This window comes from Anas acuta, chromosome 3 (assembly GCF_963932015.1).
Source record: "Anas acuta chromosome 3, bAnaAcu1.1, whole genome shotgun sequence".
NCBI classification, from domain to species: domain Eukaryota; kingdom Metazoa; phylum Chordata; class Aves; order Anseriformes; family Anatidae; genus Anas; species Anas acuta.
In genome coordinates, this window is record NC_088981.1 from 52,689,447 (window position 1) to 52,710,978 (window position 21,532).

Consider the following 21,532-nt stretch of genomic DNA (forward strand, 5'->3'; position numbering starts at 1 on the left):
AGATGCTATTATTTGTTCTAGTTTTACCATAAGTGACACTATGATATTTCCAAAATCAAGCCTGAAAGCCCATTAAAAACATCTTGCTGGCTTGACTCATAACAAAATGTAGGAATTGTTTTTTTTTGTATCCTGCTGAATGGAGAAGCTTTCAGAACACTCAGCTTGATGATTCCTAGCTTTTACAGCAAAGTACAAGGCAAACTTAGCGGTCTAGTGATATGCTTTTATCACCCTTTCTCTTTTAATGGTGTGTCTTTTTCCATCTAAGTTACTGAAGCAATGGATAGGAATGTTGCTTCCCCATTTATTCATTTATTCTTGGTTTTGTGCATTTGTGTCGCTTACATGGGAGGCTTATAGAAGATGGTCAGTCTGCTGGTCTCACACAGACATTTGCATGTTTTTGAACTGAAGAAATTAGTTCTGTGCTCCAGATGCAATCCAGATAATTGAAGTATAATTCAACATGAAAACCTATCTCTTATTGCACTTTGGTTTTAACAGTGTTCCTTTACAGTAAGCTCTCTGTATTGCTCTCACAGACCACACAGATTCTTAATTTGATTTGTCTTCCAGTGTTCATCTTCTCTGCTCTCTCATATCCTAAAATCTGACACTGTATGAGCAAGAAATTCCTTTCAGGAAAATAAACAGCCATACAGGATTTATGTTTATATTGACTAGTTAGAAAATCTGTTGAGTGTGTCCAATTTTACACAGAAGGCAGCACGCAATCCTGCTGTGATTCACATCTGGCAGTGTGTCAGTAGAGGAGCCCAAGGAATTTTAAAAGTGTTCAGATTACATAAAAGAACATAACCTTTAAACTTTCTACAACAGCCATTCACCACAGCTTTAATAAATGATTACTAACGGAGGTTCCACTTGTGCCAAAGTTAGCCACCATACCCAACTGATCAGAAACAGCCAATAAACTGGAGAGAAAGCATAAGCCAGTAGGTGAGGGCTATCCTAAAATTTAGAAGTCTGACTAAATTTGTTGCTTACTGTCTGAATTCTATCAAGTTATTCCTTTCAATAGGAATTGGTGACTGTAGGTTGTGAAATGATGTATTGCAGTTCTTCCTGTATAAAATATATATTTTTTTGATTTAATGAAACAAATCTGTGATTTTAAAATCTTTCCAGTTTTGAATCAAATGAAATTAAGACTTCTTACTTTTCTGTTGATTTCATTGACGTGTATGTAACTGTTTGCAGTTATATAGCTAGAGGATGCAAGAGATGCAGATGTAATTCCCTTTTCAGCTCGGGTTGGCCTTAAACATTGCATTCTACATACAGGGGTAAGAACATGTGATTGAGTATTGCGTGAGCAGAAATGAGTCTTTTTGACTATCTCAGACTCCAGACATAGTGTTTTAAGATTCTGACTCGGACAACGAGAGACATAAGAATGACATCAGATGTGCAGACAACCAGATGTCATGGTTTTGGCTGGGATAGAGTTAATCTTCTTTGTAGAGGCTCACGCAGTGCTGTGTTTTGGATTTTTGATGAGAATTATGCTGAGAACACACCGATGTTTAGTTGCTGCAGAGCCGTGCTCACACAGAGCCATAGACTCTTTGGTTCCTTGTGCTGCCCTGCCAGGGAGGAGGTTGGGGGTGCACCAGGAGCTGGCAGGGGACATGGCCAGGATGCCCAACCCAGAATAAACAAAGGGATATCCCATACCATGTGGTGTCATGTGCAGCAGTAAATCTGGAAGGGAAAGAAGAAGGAAGGGGGGGGGGGTGTTGGGAGTGATGGTGTTTGTCTTTCCAAGAAACCATTATGCATGATGAGCTCTGCTGTCCTGGGAGTGGCAAAACACCCGCCTGCAAATATGAAGCAGCAAATGGATTCCTTGTTTTGCCTTTCTTGTGTGCATGATTTATTTTTATTTTTTAATCCAGGTAAACTCTCTATCTCAACCCCTTAGTTCTTGCACTTTTACCTTTCTGATTCTCTCTCCTCCATCCCAGCTGGGGAGAGTGAGTGAGCAGTTCATGTAGTAGTGGTGCTGAGCTGCCTTCTAGGGCTAAAACAAAACACCAGAGAAAAACTTTACCTTACAAAACTTTGTGGTTAGTGTTTAAATAAGCTATTGTGTGAGGCCATAATAGTGGACCTGTCTGCATTTAAGTCCTGGCTGGAATTACAAATGGTGCTGTACATTATTGTGTCAGTCTTATGATCACAACAGTTTTGAGCTCCCATATATGACTCCTGTCAGACTAATAATTTCACAGAGTAGGGGAACATACATGAAAGGTTAAAAAAAAAAAAATAGTGTTCTTTTTTCAGAAACAATCTCAAAATTGTCTGATACAACTCCCAGGAGAGTTCATCTCCTCATCTACAACAAATGGTATATCTGCAAAAATTCTTAGAAAAGGCATTCAAGTGCATTCCCCATCCACGTTTGGTGAATATCTTCACCCAGATGAACTATCACAAGACTTGATTATATAGAAAAATAGAAATAGAAAATAGAAAAGAAAAAGGAAGAAACTTGTATTTAGAGGAATAAATTAATTTTCTGTTTATGTACAGAAGATCTATGTACAGATAAATATCTTTTAGGGTGTCTGGTTGGGGTGAACATCCACTTAACTGCAGGTATTTGAAGAGAACTTGTCAGGGTATTTGTTGCATGCAACATTTACTGTAGGTTTAGTCTTTGTCCCAGGCAGGGACACAGATTTTGTTACTTTTAATGTTTTTTTTTGTTTGTTTGCTTTTTTTTTTTTTTTTGAGTTACAATTTAAACAACTTTTATTAGCTATTCAATGAGTTAACAAAAAAAAAAAAAAAGATCAAACACACTTAATTTCAAAAGTTAAAACTGGGTCCCAATAGAACTACAATGCAAGCAGAAAATAAATGAATGAATAAATAAATAAATAAAATAATAATAATAAAAAAATCATACAGTGAATATGGGCATTTTTACCAAGATGAGGAAATGATAAAACCAAACCAATGCCTCCCTCTGTTTCTAGAGCACTGTGGCAATACTAGGCCCCCCCAGAGTTGATTTGCTCAGCTCGCTTGAAAATACCAGACCAGAGAACTCTGGCTGCAAAAACACAACTAGCACCTAGCTTTTAGAGGTGCTTTTGTCTCCTTGTGTGGAATACTGGGCATCTGCAATACATTGACAGGATTAGACATCTCAGATTGAATTGCCGAAGGCAGCACACCAAGCAGAAGCCTCTGCGGCATCTTTGGCTGGCTGAAGTCTGAGCTGCCAGTCCTCAAACTCCTGATTTCTGCTGATGTGATTCTACCATGTGGTAAGCCAAATCAAGTAGATGTTGTGGCAAGAAACTAACTCTACAGTCTTCAGCTGGAATGGTTCTCTGCACTGATTTACATGTGGCAGGGAGACAGAAGCAGCAGTTCTGGTCTGGACTGGATTAAGCTGGGGCACAACCATGAGTGGAGGATAGGTGACCAAAAGAGTACTTTAACCTGTCCCTTCCTGGAACTGAGAAACCCCGTCTGAACTGCAGAATGACTGAGATTTTTGGCCAAGGACCTCTCCTAGATTTGGGACTCTGAGTCATCTGTTTTAAAAACGCATTAAGGAAGGGGCAGGTTATGCTTTGAAAAAGATAAATTGTAGATGTGCTTTCTTGCTTTTATTCAATATCATGAAGATTAAAGAATGTAGCTCCAATACTCTCTTTAGTACTTAGGGCAAAAATCAAGGTGTTCCTGCTCCCAGGTGAACGCTGTTGTGGTGGGTACTCTGCTGCCTGTCTGACTAAGGACGGTTTAATTGTTTGATGGGTTTTAGTTTTTTGTATGTTTGTTTTGGGTTTGGTTTTGGCTTTTGTTGTAGTGACAACAGAAATAGTGGAAAGAGACATTAAATATCTTCAGGACACAATACTGGTGATTAAGACAGGCTTCTTTTGATTGGAAAGGAGAGGTCTGAACTCCTGAGATTCACATGATGTGGAACTGGGGCATCCTGTGGGACTCACATCCTGGCTGGAGCTGTCCGTCTTGCATAGTTTTATGGAAAAAAAAAAAAAAAAAGAAAAAAAAGTGAAGAAAATTTTAACAGTTTTTGTGAGGGCAGGGGGGGCTGTTAAACAACCACAGAAAATACTTCTGGCCAGGCTTCACCTCTGGCTGTGTTTTGGAATGACAGTTGATTTTTGACCTGTGTTTTGTGATGAGCTCAGCTGTTTTAGAAAATGAGAAGCACACTCTCAGCATGGACCAGCCTCCTCTGGGATCTCAGGAAGAAAACTTTTTCTGATAAGAGCTGGTTGTGGCTTACTTAGCTGAAAGCAGTTTCAGGCATAACTGTTAGGAGATTAATAGGCACTCAAGGTACTTGACCTGGGAAATCTGGGTACCTGAGGTTGTGGGAGGAATGGGGCGTTGAGGATTCTTGGATACAGAGAACTGAAAGCCAATTAAATAAATCCTAGTTTGGATTCCTAATGTTTATGTCAGACTTAGGCCAAGGTACATGCAGCAGATACTGCCATCACAGATTAAGTAAAGAAGATAAACTCTTCCTTTCCTATTTCTATGCTATGCCAGTTCAAGCTCTGCACATATACCTCATCCTACAAGGCTGAATGCAAATGGAGGTCTAGGAAATGTTTCAGTTACATGAAATTGTTTAATATATATATTTTTTTTTCATAAAAAGACAGTTATTCCTATCTCCCCCCCTTCTATTTACCAGAGCACTGATACGTTGGAAAACAATATTACCAATAGCCATGTTATAATATATTTATGCATTTTCCATAAACAGATTTGATGAGAAAAATATTAGGGAAATTTTGGATGGTGGAAAGTGGTTTTTGTTTGTTTGTTTGTTTTTGTTTTTGTTTTGTTTTGTTTTGTTTTTGTAGAGCAATGAAACAAAATCTATTTTGTAATGTTAACAGTATTGAATAAGATACAATGAAATTTTGAATAATCTATAAAAAACAAATAAACCCAGCAACAAAATCTTTGGGAGGCTTGCAGTTGGTCTCCAGTAGAATCCCCACAGAGAGCAAATTTAGGAATGGTATGAATATTTACTACTATTAAAAGTTGTCTGCATTCTTTCTCTTCATGGATATCCGGTTCCAAAGAAAGCACATCTTTGGAAAAGTTAATCTTTCCATTCAAGAAGAATACATTTGGTCTTACTTACTCAAAGGTGTCTTAATTTGTGCGTAGGATAGGATAAAAAAAAATAAATAAAAAGAGAGAGAATATAAAATTGTTATCTGTTTGTTAGTTCTGACCTAGTTGAATGGTACATACTTTTGAGTGCCTCAGGAAGAAATTTTAGTTTAGGGAAAATTTAACATTTTTGGTTGGTTGGTTGGTTGGTTGGTTGGTTCTGGTGTTGTCCATGTGTCATATTTTAATGCAGTTAAATTAACTCTTTTGAGTTAACTACTTTTTAAAGCAGGACTTGAATAAAATCTTAGCTAATGTTCAGGCTGAGCAAACATCTTGTTATAAGGACTGGATTTCTCAAATGCTACAAACATCTAATAATCAAAATATATTAGAAATAATCAGCTTTTATGTTGAAAAGTGACTGTAGTACTTTTCTTCCATTCCCCTCACTATAAAACTCTGCAGCATTTGCTTCTTCTTCTTCTAGTACTTTAACATTAGTTTTCTTTTTCCCACAACATGTTCCTCTACTGCCTTATGTCTAAACTGCTATCTATGTAGTCAGCTTACTGTTGGTGAGATCTTGCTCTGTTCAGCCTCTTATTAGCTAGCTAATGGCTTTCTTCTTCTTGATGTTGCACTGGCAAGTTAAATTCATTGCATAGAAAGAGAAACAGTCTTTCTTACCTCTCTAGATATTCCACTCTGTTCTGCACCAAAAATCTTTCAAACCACTTTGTTCCCAACCTTTTAAACTTCAGTCACCAATGACTCCTCTCATTTATCATCTCATCTGTTGAAATACTGTCATTCATTTTTCTGAGCTCTAAAATCCTTCTCCCCTTCCCATCTCCACAGCACAAAGCCTCCTTCCTCCCTCTCACATTCATTTTTCAGCTCTCCTCTTTTTACTTTTACTCTTTACTCCTATTTAATACTTCCAGGTTTGTATCACTGTAGCCATCACTAAATTCCTCTTTCCTTCACTAACATCTAGGCACATGTTCTTGCTTCAGTACTCATCATTACTGTCTATCATTATAGTCTCAATGCCTGATATGCCTGTACCTTGCATTCCTATGTTTTGAATGTCCCATTAACATCTCTTTGATGCCTCAGTTTTTGCTGGTTATTACTTCTGCTCTTGCAGAATTGTTTATTTTCCTGAAAGATCTGGATTAACAGTTCTGAGATGTACACATAATCCAAATCTTTCTGTAGACTGTCTCTGTCGATAATTCAATTTTCCTGCTCCCCAAGTCCAGCAGTTCTTGCCTCAGAATGTAAGCAGAAAAGCAGGTGGAGAGCCAGGGGCATCAGGCTCACACTGAATACATGACTGTGGAATAAAAAGTTCTTCAGATCATATAGAAGGGCTGTATGCCAGGCAATTAAACAATATTTAGCATCTCAATAGAAGATTCATCCTTCTTAATGAATAGGATAGACTTCTGTTCTGTGGAGCTGACTCAAGCACTTCCTGCTCAGGCAAGGAAATTTTTGTAGTTTTGTGGAAAGAACTAGTCAGAGTTAAATTGAGCTGTCTGCATGTTTTGTCATAAAGTAAGATTAAGCAGATTTTTCTGCTAGGGTGGAGGCCTGTATTCATGTTCATCATTCCATGTGTGGAAACGTTGGAAGTTTTGCATTACGGTTCTTGATTTGGACTGTCATGTTTTCTCATTGGCATCGACTTGTGGACAAGTACTATGATACTTTCATGGAGAGTATTTTTGATTTCATCCTTTAGGATGCAGGAGCACCGTAAGAAAGTATATTTCTGCTCTTATTGTCAGAAGTCACTCCTGGCCACTAACCATCTATACCACTACAGATCAACTTCTAACCTTCCCATTCTCATTACTACTACTTTGGACAATTCTCAAAGACAATCAGAAAACTTCTGATTTTTCAGAAAAATGAAAAAATTTTGTTTCTTTGGTTTTATCCTAATTTACAACATCATTGTTGTAATTGTGCTATGACTGATGAGTTCTGGAGAGAGACTGACAAAGATTAGATATGCTAACAGTGTTCTGTGTAAATCCACACCTGAATTCTGATTTTGTGGAGTTGCAGATTAGTTCAGAATCCTAGCCAGAATAAGCATGTGCTATGTATACTTTCTATCTGTTTTAAGAAGCTTTGCTTACAGGGGGACCAAAATCATATGTTCTAGCCAGCTGGATGTGTGGGAGGTTCCCATGCCCCATCTACATTGCTGTCTTGTGAACAAGACAAGATTTCTTGCATCTGTGTGTGGAAGCGTGATAAGAAGAGGACGAGACAGGCTCAGACACTGGCATGTTGGTGGGATGTGAAGTGCTTCATGGAGTAAACAGCCACTGGACACGCAAAAGGTAAGTGTTCATTGCTTGGGCACAGAGACCAACTCAGTGCTGTCTCCACATATTTTGTTTGGGTACCTGAGCTCCAGAATGTCCTTTAACAAATGGCATGTGCATAGCTACAACCTCAGGGTAGCTGCTTTTTTGATCAGGGGACTTGCCTCTGACACATGTAAATAATACTCATGACACACGTTGGCCTCTGGTATGGCACCCATGCAACATCTTAAGAAGGAGATGTGGAGGGAAGTGTTTTCAATGTGCTAATTCCACCAACCTCAAACATCACTCAGAAACAGTGAAAAGCATTCAAAATCTGAAACAGTCTGAAGCCAAATTTAGATGGTTTCTGAAAGGTTTTAATGTTTGTTTGAACAATACAATATTATTATTATTATTTTACTATTAAAGAATTAACTAAAGTCGTGTTATAATTGCATTTTCCAGGGGCATTGCTGCCTGTTAATCACATCAGATACATGTATTCAGACATTATTCAGCTATCATAAGTTTGGGCCTGGCCAAATTTCATTTCCCAGTTAGGTCCCTGCCCTGAGTATTTTCGTTATTGCATGTTAACAGCTAGGATGATAGCAAGGGGAATAAAATATATGTCATGCTTACTGTCAGTTCAACCCTTTGCTTGGGTGTAAAGACAACTTTTGAGATGTGAGAGCGAAAGCTTTATAAATCCACATGATCTGTTTCCATTAAAGTCTGCAAGTGGGTCAACATTACCTAGTTCATAACACAATTCAACTTTAAGAATAATCATGAGCCAATTCATTCAAATGGCCCAGATTCTTCATCACCTTGACAAATGTTTAATTATCCTGTGATTTGACTTTTCTTCTGAACAAGAAGCAACATATCAAAGTGGATGACATACTTTTTTGTCCTGTGCAATCTCGTATGGAGGAACCAAAGCATTTGCACAGTTGTCATTGTTGGAACACTGCTCTTGTAGACTAACATCTAAGTATCTACGCTCATATTTTGTTTATCTAGTTCTACAAGAGGCCAAAATTGAGAAGCACTTATAAGTAACTTACCGAAATTTCCTGATAAAGCAATTTTGTCTGACAAGAGAAAGTATATTAATGTTTAAGCTTTCCCACATCCAGATCAATGTGGAAATGTAATTTGGTGATAGAAAACAAACAAACAAACAAACAAACAAACAAAAACTACACACACACAAAACAAACAAACAAAACTTTCAGGCACCTCTAAACCTAGTAGTAAACAAGAATAAATTTGTTTTCTTTTGGGAGAGTGATTGAGAATTCTATTATACCAGATTTTTTGGCTATTAAGTTATCAAGACCTTGTTTTGTTTCTTTCTTTATTTATTAGGTTTGGAATAATTCCAAAAGCAACTGTATCAACTTTTAAAGAAATTGCATCCATTAAAGTTACATGAAGTCAGAAAAGCTTTCTGAAGTTAAGTATATCTTTAATACTAATTAAATATTTTTTCCTGAGATATATGGATAGATCTTCCTATTTTTTTTTCTCTCATGTCTTGTTTCTTGTTTATTTTCATTCTAATGCATATAGATAGAAAGATAGATACTAATATTAAATTTAAGGTTGGGGAAATACATGCAGAAGTTGATGTATTTTTTTCCCTTTTTTTTTTCCCTAACTACTATTACACCTGAAATGTTTTTTCTTTTTCTTTCACATTGTATAACTTAGGATGGAAGTGGCTATGGGTCAGCTACCACCTTTCCTTCTGACAACCAGTCACTTGTTCACCTCACTAGTGGTGAATCATTATCAGCAGGCCTCACAGGATAGTTTGCAACTTCATCAGAAATAAGTATCAAGATATATCTTTCAGTTAGGTCCAGATTGTAGAAGTTCATGTAAGTTTTCTTACACAGATGACTTTATGAGTTTTGATGCCATTATTTACAACAAGGAAGGTTCTGTGTCACAGCACTGAAACTCAAACAACACAGCTCTATGCTTTCTTAAGGTGTTAGGTGCATCTTAGCATGGAATCACCTTAAAATAAATGGGAGTGAGAGGATGACTGTGTAGTAGTCATGCAGCCTATTGCGTTCCTACTACAGTGAGCTCCACAGATCAAGTTATGAAGAAAAAGGGCTGGAGGAGGTTTTTCATGAATGGAAGGAGTGCTGTTGCCATGGCATTTGAGCCTTCTTTCTTCCAAGATATGGAGATTTTGCATTCTGAGGATTCCCTCCATCTTCTGTGATCTGTTTGATCTAAGGAGCAATATGGGGAAAAATATTTAAACAGGAGCAAGATGAATATGTCAGATGGACAAAGAAAAGGAAGGGAAAACAATTTAATATGTATTATTGCATAGGAACAAATGGAGAATAAGCTAGTTTTCAATGAATGTATCTGGAAATGAGAAAAAAAAAAAAAAAAGGTTTTAAACGGGAGCTCTGGAACACCTTTTGAATAAGAATAGATGTAAGACCCTTCCTGCTTCTAATATTAAATTGATCCAGAATAGGAAGGAAAAGTAAGAACTGATGGTTGGAAACAGCTGGGGATTTGGATACAATTAGCCAGGGTGTTCCCTTCAGTCTATGTTCTTATTTTCCAGTGTTCCTAAAACTACTCCTAAACCACCTGCTGGAATTGGCCATACTAATAAAAAGCAGCCTAATCCAGAGAGCTGCTGAGCACATGCTGCCAGCCTCGTTTGATAGCAGTTGATTTGCTTGGCACCCTGCTGCATACACTCTGTACCTCTGAGGATAAGACTCTAGCACAATTTAAAGTAGTCTCTCACCTATGTGGATTAAGGTTTGATACAGATTGGAAAAAATAAATAAATAAAAGTCTGTTTCATGAATATTGTCCAACTTGGTTTTAAAACATGAAATACTGTCTGTAGGTGGTTCCCATTAGTATCTCACTGCACGGGGTGCAGTTCAAGTCAGGGTGTCTCTGGCATTCAGTCCCTTTGCTGCATATGATCTCACTGTCCAGCAGAATAGTTTCTATTTAACACAGCCTAAATAGAGCTCTCATAATCACATGTTTGAAATATGACTGGTGGCATTGCATGTAAGAATAGTTTCTGCCATAGAAGTCCATTGAAGTTAATGGAAAAATGCCTTATACGTTAATAGCAATTGAATTATTTGGACAGTTAAAACCCCTGTGAACCTTAAACCATCTGAATTCCAGCTACAACTCAGTCTGCAATAAATTACACTTTCAGACAAATTTAGTCTTCTTATATTAAAGTTCTTTTAAACCATATTTACTTGAATTCAAAGAGACCTTTCCCCCTATCTGTAAAGGGACATGGAGTGACTTACTTTATTTCACTAAGAAAAAACCTACTTTACATTTACTTGGGCCATCAATGTACTTCAGGGCAAATATACTGGAGAAGTTGACTGAGAGTAACTTATGCTACAGCCCATGGATGTGTTCTGTCACCGTGCTATGCACAAGACAATTTATTCAAAATATCTTAGACTGCATTAAAAATAAATATCCATATAATATACATATTAATATAGTATATCCTGATATAGGCTGATGAAAACACCTCCCCTAGGCCAAGCCCTGATTAAGCCAAAGAATGTATAGTGTTGTTATCATTCAGAGTAATTTTGGGTTAGCAAATGTATTGTGTATTCATTAGCGGAATTAGGCATGTGTTGACTTGTTAGTCCACTCTTAGCCCTCTTGTTGCTAGTAAATGAATAAAAAAAAATATTATAACTGTGATCTCAAAGGATCTTTTGTCACACACTAAAAAAAACAAACAAACACAAAGCCAAAATATATATGCAGAAAATTATTTTATTTTTAATTTAGTAAAGCTAGAACAAGTGTTATCTGACTGACTTTACTGTATTGGGAATTATATAGACAAATCTATAGGTAATGGTTTAATGAATCATGCATACATATACAAAAAAAAAAAGAAAAAAAAAACAACACATGAAACAAACAAACAACAACAAAAAAAAAACAATCAAACAAAACCAAAACTAAACAAACCCAACAGATTTAACAGATTATTTTTTTTTAAAGAACTGATGAGCCAAATATCAGTAGATATATGCAGAAGGTATCATGCCATCAACTGTGTTTCCATTCTCTTCTTCCAATTTACAAAATGTAGGGTTACATTGCTCAATTATCCAAAGCTACCATGTTTTTGAAGTTTCTTTCTTCCTGTTGAGGGATGTTTTTCTAACAGGACAATAACTAATACTTTTAATATTGATATGCAGGTTACATATTCAAGACATCAGGGTAATTATATTGGATGGAAACGTGGGCTTTGCTCTGGTCGTTTTCAGAATGTCTAGGAACATTTGAACAGAAAGACTGACTTCTGAGTCAAATGCAAATTCCCATTTTTGTCCTGTATCTTAAGCTCTCACTGATATTTTACATGTGATCATTACTTTGGTAAAAAAGAAAGCTGTTAAGTTGAGTGTGAGTCAAGATTCTTGGTGTTAAATTCTGACTCTTGAACATCTTTTCAACAAGAAATTTGATTCCTGCTCTTTATATTCAATTTATGCATCTGCCAGTACTTTACTGTGTGATCCTGGGTAATCACTTAATTAATAGGTATCTGTATTTCTTTTCCATGAAATAGAAGTGCTGTTTACTATGTCCTAGAACACAGAGGTGATGTGGTTCTTTGAAAAATGAGCTTGTAGCAAAAATGGCATGATGGGACAATTATCTTAAAAGACTTCCTAGGTCTGAAACCCAGAAATCTGGAAAAAACAGTATTAATAAGGATGGCCTTTTCATAATGTGCTTTGTATTCATTCTCAGTGCTTACTAAATTGTCTAGATTCTCAAGATTGTTATAATATGAAAAACAGTACCCTCATCTTTTACTGTTTGGAGCTTTCTGGACTCCCTGTTTTCTTAAAAGTTCCTGAAATGTCACCAGTTTTTACACCCTATGTAAATGAAACCAGGTCACAGTGTTTGTCACAGCACAGCGTTTGGCCAGTTTGTCACAGTCTGGCCAAGAAAAATGCTCAGTAGAAGTCAAGTCACACAAGGTATATCATTTTCTTATTATATCATGCACATACAGATATGAGCCACACCCCTTTTCTAAACTTTACACTTCCTTGCTGAATATGTTTAAACAATTCTCCTCTATGCTATGTGTGAAAGAAATTAATATTAAACATAAAAACATCACCACCACATCTGACAGATTTGATAGAATATTATTATTAATAATCATATGAAAAACTTGAGTGAACTTAATAATAATTAAAGGCATTCCATATGAGTTATGGTAAATAAAAAATTGAAACTACATAGCTATATATTTTACATAAGGTTATCAATTTGATGGCTGAACTTGGTGGCTATAGCACCAATGTAAATAAGTTGACTTCTGTTAGTACATATGATTGTAGAATAAATATGATAAAAATGAACTTGGTAAACATTAAATGTATTAAAAACTGATAAATCTTGGTCTGAAATTAAAAATAGGGAATAACTTTTAGGCAAGTGTGTTTCTAATTGGGTCTTTCAGGAATATGTTCTTTTATTCAGCTTAACAACCTTCCCTCTACTATGAACGAAACAAAAGGAACCATAAAAATTGCTAATGCTAATGTTCGTAGTAGGCGAATATTGAGGGAACAACGTAGGCTAACAAGGGCAAATCACTGACTTAAGATGATCTGGAACCATTGGTAACAAAGTCACAGCAAACAGGGATTTCCTTTGGTTGAATCTAACATCACATATCAAAGGAGAAAAGATGCAGGCCAAAGCCAGAGGCTGGAAGCTCCATCCTGAAAAGATGTGACATATCTATATTGGAAAGCTAAGCAATTCCAGGACTTCTCTGGCTCTGAGGCCAAATGGCCAATTTAGTTATATTCCTATAATTAGACTGCCCTGCTCTGAATAACAGGACTGCTTCATGCAGGCATTTTATTGGGAATGCTCCCTGGACTGCACTAGTTTTCTAGCCAGGGCTGGGACCACTCTAACAATGTTGTATGCAGATGGTCAGATTCTGGTGCGCAAGCTCAGGCTTCTGTTGTTTTACAGGACATAACCTGGGAATTTAACAGGAACTGAGTCACAGCAAGTAAAAGAAGTGCTCAGTGCAATACTGCACCTGGAAGAGCTGTCCTCCCTTAGCTACATAAAATTGAAAACTTAGCCATGTGAAAGCTGTGCTAATTCTGTATTTTTCACTGACTGCTATTGACATACAGTTGGGAAGTCCATAGATGAAGGGGAATATTGATCAATTGGAGCAAGTTTAAGAACAGCTAAGACATTGGCTGAAGGAGTATGGAACATATTTCATGGTAAATGCCCTCAGAAGCCATTTAGTTTTAAAAAATATAAAAAAATCAGGAGTGGATATCTCTGTTTCTGAGCAGCCTATATTACATGATGCAAGATGGCATACAGATAGTAGAGGTAAAATAAGGTCATTTTCTTCCACAGGGTACAGTGCTGCTTTAACTAGATTTTTTCCAGTGTTCAACTTATGACAGGTCTCTCTACCATACATTGCAATTTGCAGTAAAGACATGCTCTTTGAGACAGATATTTGATACAGGATGATTCTTCTGCAAACAGAACCCAGGACAAATCCCATAAACAGTCATATTTCTCTATAGTGAATCTTTGTATACTCAATTGTTGACCTATGCCCAGTTGTACATGACTGTACCACTCAAAGATGCCATTTTCATAACTTCATAATTTATAAAGCTTCTGCATTTACTGAGTAGAGGTGTTCCCTCTCTCCTTTTCTATGTCCTCACCACACGAGTACTGTCTTGACTTTTTTCAGTAGCTCTATGACCTGGTTTTACATATGAAATAATCAGATATTGACTTTGAAAATATCCTTGTCTATTCTGGTCAGCATGATGCTTTCTTGTTACAAGATTAGGAGATATATCAAGCTGAATGAGTTAGATTATCAGACCATTATATGACAACTGCATTCCAACAAACTAGTTCAGAGTTAAGTGTGAAAATAATTTGTGCATGTACTTTTGAACCATTGTGAACGAACAATAAAAAATAGGTTACACATCTCAATCCTCTCTTCCCAAACTCATCTTGAAAGCTGTGAAAATTTTCTGATTAATATTTTAGAGATTTTTCATTTCTGAAGACATTAAGGCTTGGAAGTAAAACTACCTTTTGGACACAAAGTAATTAGGTCCACACTTCCCACCTACATTCATTAAACCTGGGCTCCTTCTGAAGCTCTTGTAAAGGAAGTTATTACTCACTGCTCTTATTTTTCATTTGATGCAAACAATTGAGAAACCCACATCTACACCACCCAAAGGTGTGGTGCAATACGAATGCTGGAGACTGGGTGCTGCCTGCAGGGCTGGGTAAGAGCACCCTAATAAGGTGGATTGGCTAAGAAATTGCTAATTTCAGAAAGTCACTCTCATTGCATAAAGGATAAATAGTAACCACACTATTAAACATGTATTGCGTGTTTTCCTCTTACTTAGGCTTTTAGGAGATCAGTATGTATATGGTGACAATAGTTGGTAGCATGAGAAACGTAAGGACTTCCTTAAGATCCTCACCTTAGATACAGTGTGTCTAGGGCTAGCTGAACACTTGCCTCTTGGAGTGCCCTGCATTTTGAGCCCTCTCATCTGAAAGCTGTCTGAACTGCAGTAGGCATAGAAGTGTTGTGCTAAGGATAGCCTGACAGCCTTAATCCATGATTCCTATGGTCTAATTGCTTTATCTTTGAACACATGGGGTTATTTTACTGCAACTATCACGAGTCACTGATAAATGAAGACATTGTTACAGCACACCACAGCACAGCAAAATATAACATAGTAAAACATAACACAGCAAAACAGCCCAAATCATATTCAACCTTCCTAAAACAGACTATCAGCAAGTCTTGCTTGGACTTGCACTGAACTAAAATTACAGACCAAAGTGACATATTCAATTGACTTTTACAGCAGGAAGCCATGATAGAGTGATGCCTTTAAAGGCAGCATTTTCTCAGTTATACTCTCTGATGGGCAGCACATATAGAGTTAGGTCTATATAGAGTCATCCAGCTTGTGATCTCTCCCTCATATTTCAGCAAGCACAGAGCTGGCATCACTGGAATAAGAGCCAAGATTATTTAAATGAAGCTGCTTTGGTAGCAGAAGCTGCATAGCTGTGTTAATGCATCACTCACTAATTTACTCCCTTTCTCACTGATGAAACTAGGCTAGTTATTTTGTATTTTTGTATGGAGAAGGATTATGCGGAGCAGTCGTAGTGTTGAAGATGTCTGAGTGTCTTTAAGTGCAATATGTAATACTTGGCTTTAAGATTTAAGATGTTATTATTTTTTTATTTCTAGCCTATCTCCCTACCTGTAATTCCCCATATACATTTTGGCTAGAAATCTACCAGTTTCTAAGAACTTATTGCCATTTGATTACACAATAAATAATTTATGAAAATTGTGATTGTATGAAAGGTAAGAAACATTTCATTAATATTTTATAAACAAGGAACCCAAAGACAAAACTATCACTCAAAACATTAAGATATGATAGATTCAGTATTAAATCAGTTTGCATTACTTTTTTCTTTTTTTTTTAATTTAAGCCCAGATTCATTAATATACCAGAACAGCACAAATTATTCAAAGCACAGCATTTAAATTGAGTTTACATCTATTTTGCATCACCAGAGCAGTGCAGAACTGCTGAAGCATGTGAACCCAGCCCCTACTTTGGAGGACCCACATTAAACCATGGCCCAGGTTTCATGGTGGCTCGGCAGGAGCAGCAGTGCAGACCCTGAGTTCATTGGTTTGTGTGCTTTATGTGTTCCCACAAGTTCCTGCCACAGTTACACTGCATGGCTGCTTCCTTTGTGTACATTAGAGGCAGCAACTGTGCCAAGGGAGACCTTCTGAGAGCAGATACCCAGATTCGGGTAGGGGCACAATTATTATTTTTTTTTCAGACAGGAGGTCTCTGAAGCAGCCCCACTGGAAGTTTGCTTCCAGTGGGGCTGCATGACACCGGCATGCAGCCCCCCTGCCTCAGTGCTGCTGTAGCCGGGACTTGCCAGGGTGCTGAGCTGAAAGGCTCCGTTCCTTCAGGGGGTGCAGTAGCCCCCCAGGAGCCAGCAAAGCTGCTCACACAAGCCTACTTACAGCCTGTATGGTTATAGCCATTAGCTATAGCCAGGAATAGGTAAACTTAATTACAACTTATTCTATTCATTTGTTTTTATACCCTATGCACAAGCTTTTAATTAACAATATGGAAAGTTTGATTGCATTATTTCATTACAAAGACTACTTAGGACAAACAAGAGGTCAATAGAAATGCTAAATTTCTTGAATGATTTCATTTTTAACTAATTTTAACTGAAGCTAATTAGCACATTAATTTTATGTTCTTAGAAAACTCATTATACATTCCCAGAACAAGCACTACAAGTATGGTGAGGATATATTTTTCATCAAAAATGCTGAAGTTGAGACATTGGGTACAAGTGCAAAATAAATCCATACCTGAAATCATGAGGATGTTATAAGGGAGCTAATGGAACTGCGACCAGCATCTCTGTAAGAGCTAACACTGTTTCATTTAGTACACTTATTAAGTACTCATAGGAATCTCCCCATGCCCAAAAGGCATGCACATGAAGCATACAAGTAAGAACGTGGTTTCATTTGCTCAATATAGAAGCAGAAAAAAGTTTAATCTTATTTAAAAGGTAGTAGGATTATATTTTTTTCACACATGCATTTTTGATGATGGAAAGTTTATATTCGTATGTTTGCCACATATATGTATACCTACACATACATATACATATATGCCATATATAAGAGGAAAACCATTCTCATACTTAGTTTGAGACTGGCTTATGTAGAAGACTGACTGACATCCCTTATATCCTGTCTTCATAATCATACCACTTAGTCTCTTCTTTTAATTTGTTGAACTTGTTTGGTGAAGATTACAGCATCTGAGGTTGCCAATATTTTATCTTTTGTGAAGGACTTCTCAGCTAGCGTGAGTTTCTACTGTTCCCCATGGGCCCACAATTGCTGTGGATTATACTGTTCCAAGTTGTGTCCACAGCTGATTTCAAACAGTGGGAACTTCTGTATCTTTGGGTCCATGTGGTGCTTTTGTAGCTCCCTGGGCTCTTATTCTTTTATTACTCTTGCGATGAACTCAAAGGGAGCCTAGCAGTGAAATCGGGGAAGCTTTCTGACATGTTAATCTGACCAATACTAGTGATTCTTAAGGATGATTCAAACCCAGCAGCACTCGTGGGGAGAAGACCTCATGTCACAAGTCCTTCCAAATCAGTTAGATTTTATGGGACATTTAAACTTTACTTATGCAACCATGCACATCATTCAATATGCACATTCCTTATAATGAGCTTTATGCAGGTGAATTAATTAGCAGAGATGTTACACAAATGTGTAGAGTTCATAGACATATGTAGCTTCCATTTTGTATTTAGTATACTTCTTAAAAAAAAATGCAGTTGAAAATAAAACATTTTATCTTCTGCTCAGGATAAGTAGAAAACTGGATTAGGACAGGATTTCTTTTTCGCCAAGCTGTCAGTCAGACTTTGATTCAAATCAATAGTGCAGAGAGTTAATTTTCAGCAGACAGCTTTTCAGTAGCCTTTTTGAAATGAGTTCATGGGTTCACAGCAATTTTTTGTGCACAAGTACCTGTGTTGAATAACAAGAAAAAGAATGACTATTCTTATCTGTAGATTTCAACAGGAAGACTGAGAGCTTAATATGGCTTTACACTCCTAGGCAGACCTCCTAACTCAGTGTTAGATGAAATGACGGGACTTGTACTGCCAGTGCTGTACCTGCTCTGGAGTGAGAGGACACTGCTAGCAACTTGTGCAGGCACAGTGTGCGCTCTTTGTCACACACTGAATGAAATTATCAGGCAGCAGGTTCATAGCAAACAAAAGGAAGTACTTTTTCACACAAATAATAATTAAATTGTGGCACTCATTGCCACAGAATGTGGTTGAGACCAAAGTATAAATGGATTAAAAAAAGGGAGCACAGAAAGTCAGGGGCTTATTACACATGATGGTCTGGAAGCAAACTCCAGGTTAAGAAATCCCTGTACTACGGCTTGCTTGAACTTAAAAGGATATGCCGGGAAAAAAACACTGTATACCAGCCCTGTTTCTTACGTTTTTCTCCCTTCAGCATCTGCTAATGACTGCAGTCAGAGCCAGGATATTGGACTAGATGTCCAACTCACTATAGCAATTCTTTTGATCGTATGCTTTTAATCAAATTATGTTCCTATTTTGGCTACTTAGAAGGATCTAAGGCCCTGATTGAGAAAGGCATTTCAATGTCTGACTCTCACGTATTTTAGGGAGGTAAATACTTGTGTCTATCATGGCCTGCAGTTCTGAAGCCGTAAACTTACTGGGGTGGGGCACATGTGTCTTTTGTTAGGACTTTGCTTATTCCAAGTATGGAATCAAATGAAAATACATATTTGATAACAGTGATAACAGTGTGTAACACCGTGTCTTTATAACGGTGAAATAATTTGTTTGCTTAAACGACTTGGGCCACGGGAAAATTCCCTAGTGATTTACGTAAGGATGATGCCACTACCATCCACTGATTTGAATAAGGATTAACTTCCTTGATACAACTCCCCAAATTTGCAGTGCTTGTATATTACATTTGTTGAAAGCTATTTATCACCTGTTACCCATAATACTAGTGCCAGACGATATGTAACTTACTTACATTTACCTAGCAGGGTATTTGAGATTTCATCCATTTTGCAAAAGCATCTGGCTGCAAACCTGAGACACACATCGGTGAAAATCCACATACGGAAATGAGGAAACTGAATGCCGAAAATCCTAAATTTTACCCCTGCCGATGCTAAGCCTGACGGCGCGGGTAGGGTCCCCTGATGAATCAACAAGAGGCACCTATAAATTGTGCAACGCGGGCTTGACAGCCGAGCAAGCGAGGCGACCTCAGCCTGCTTAAAACCGCGGGCGGGTTCATCCCGGGGAGAGGTGAGGAACCGCAGCGCACGGCGGCTTTGGGAGGCTGGCGGGGATTGCAGCATCCCCCCGCCGCACCGGCAGCGGCAGCAGCCGGGATTTCCCCGGGTTCAGGGAAGCCCCGCGCCGCCCGGGGCCGCGCCGCCGTGCGAGGACCGGGGCCGGGGGAGCGAGGGTCCCACCGGGAGCAGCCCCAGCCCCGCCACTCGCTCCCCCCGCCGCCGTGCCGCCCCCGCCGGCATATACCGGGAAGGAGGCCAGGGCAGGAGGCTGGCGGTGCCGCAGGGCAGCGCGGCGGGGGCGGCCCCCGGGGGCTCCCCGGCCCGGTGGGGGCGGCCGAGCCGGGGGCTTGGGGTGGGGGCAACAGGGGAGCGGGAAGCAACTCTCGGCTTCGGAGCAACGACTCGGATGTTCGCCTGCACCTTACGCCGGCTCCTCGGATGAAAACGGTAATAGCGATAATAATGCTAATTGCTGCCCGCCGCCCGCCAAGCAGAGCCGCGATACGCGGGGGAAGGTCAGGAGGGAAGGGAGGCAGGAGGAGCGCTGCCTCAGCTGCGAGCCGGCGGCTGTCACACCGCCAGCCCATGCCCCCGGCTTCCCCGGGGGCGGCACGGTCCCCCTCCCTTCCCGTGTCCCCCCCCCTTTTCCACGTCCCCGCCCCGGGCTGGGCAGCATCGCCCGGCTCGGCGGATGCCCCACGGCACCCCGGGCACCAACCGGGGGGGCGGCGGGGGAGGGAGCGGGCAGAGCCCGGCGGCACCTCTCCCCACCCCTTTGTGCATCGCGGGCACGGAGCCGCGCACACACACACACGCACATACACACACGCATACACACACACATATACACACACACACACACATAGAAACACCACCTTGCAGCCTCGGCGCCGCAGCCGCCCGTTGTTACACACACACACACACACACAGAGCCGGTCTCCCCATTTTCAGCCTCACTCCACCGCCCTCCATCCATATCCCCTCTCACCTCCCTCCTCTTTTCCTCCCCCCCTCCCCTTTATTTTTTATTTTTTCATTATTTTTTTTTCTCCCCCCCTCCACCCTCCCACCCCGCGCATCAGTCCGAAGCAGACATTTTGCTGCCGTTCCGCACGGTTCAGGCTGAAACCCCAGCGGAGCGCCTTACCCACCCCCGCCCGGCTGCGTGCGGTTGGCGCTGAGCGATCCCGGGAAGGGCTGCGGCGGCTCGTCCTAGCGGAGCTGGGCTGCTGCCATCCGCCCAACTTCAGCACCCAGCCGGCAGGGAGAGGAGACGGCGGCGGGCGGGCGGGCGGGGAGGGAAGGAGGGAAGGAGGCAGAGCAGGGAGGAAGGGCGGGAGGCAGGGAGGCAGCGAGGGGAGGGTGCGAGGAGCGGAGGCTGGGAGCCTCGGCACATGCGCTCTGCCACCGAAGCGGGAGTTTCCCCGCTTGGCCCCGGCGGGTGAGTCACGGCACGGCTCGGCTCGACACGGCTCGGCACGGCGCGGCACAGCTCGGCACGGCCCCGCCGCCCGCCGGCTGCGGGGATGCTCGGGGGATGCTCGTGGGGAAGCCCTCGGTGCAACCCCCGGCACGGCCGCGCCTCCGCGGGGCTCCTCGGCGGGGGTCCCCGGGGCTGCGAGGGCGGCGGGGGCCGCGGTGAGTCCCCCTCGCTCCCCCCCAGGGGTCCCCGCAGCCCCGCGGTGGCCGTGCCGGTGGCCTGGGAGTGCCCTGCGGCAGGCAGCCGGGAGCCGCGGTGGCGGGGGGTGGTTGGGCTGCGGCTTAGGTTTTTTTTCTTGTCCCCATATTGGTTTGTAAAAAAAAGAGAAGTAGGTGTTTAAAACGCTATCCAACTCTTCCTTCCGCTCGTGCAGGCAAGAGCAGTGCAGGGATTTAGAGCCTGATTAACTTTTTGATGTCAGGCACCTGAAGAGCAACGCCTGGATAAAGAACCAACGTGGATCTGTCAGTTGTGACCGTAAG

At 40.3% G+C, this 21,532-nt stretch overlaps 1 protein-coding gene across 4 annotated transcripts in view; it reads right to left on the reverse strand.

Annotated features, from left to right (window-relative positions):
• The window catches only part of RGS17 (regulator of G protein signaling 17), a 78,621-nt gene extending 57,698 nt beyond the window's left edge, over positions 1-20,923 (reverse strand). The window contains exon 1 of one of the 4 annotated variants that reach the window (XM_068677137.1): positions 20,722-20,923. The gene's annotated coding sequence lies outside the window, so the exon portion shown is untranslated. Of the gene's footprint in view, positions 1-20,717 lie in introns of all 4 variants that reach the window. The other 3 variants (XM_068677135.1, XM_068677136.1, XM_068677134.1) reach the window with 3 other exon arrangements.
• Positions 20,924-21,532: the final 609 nt, after the last annotated feature.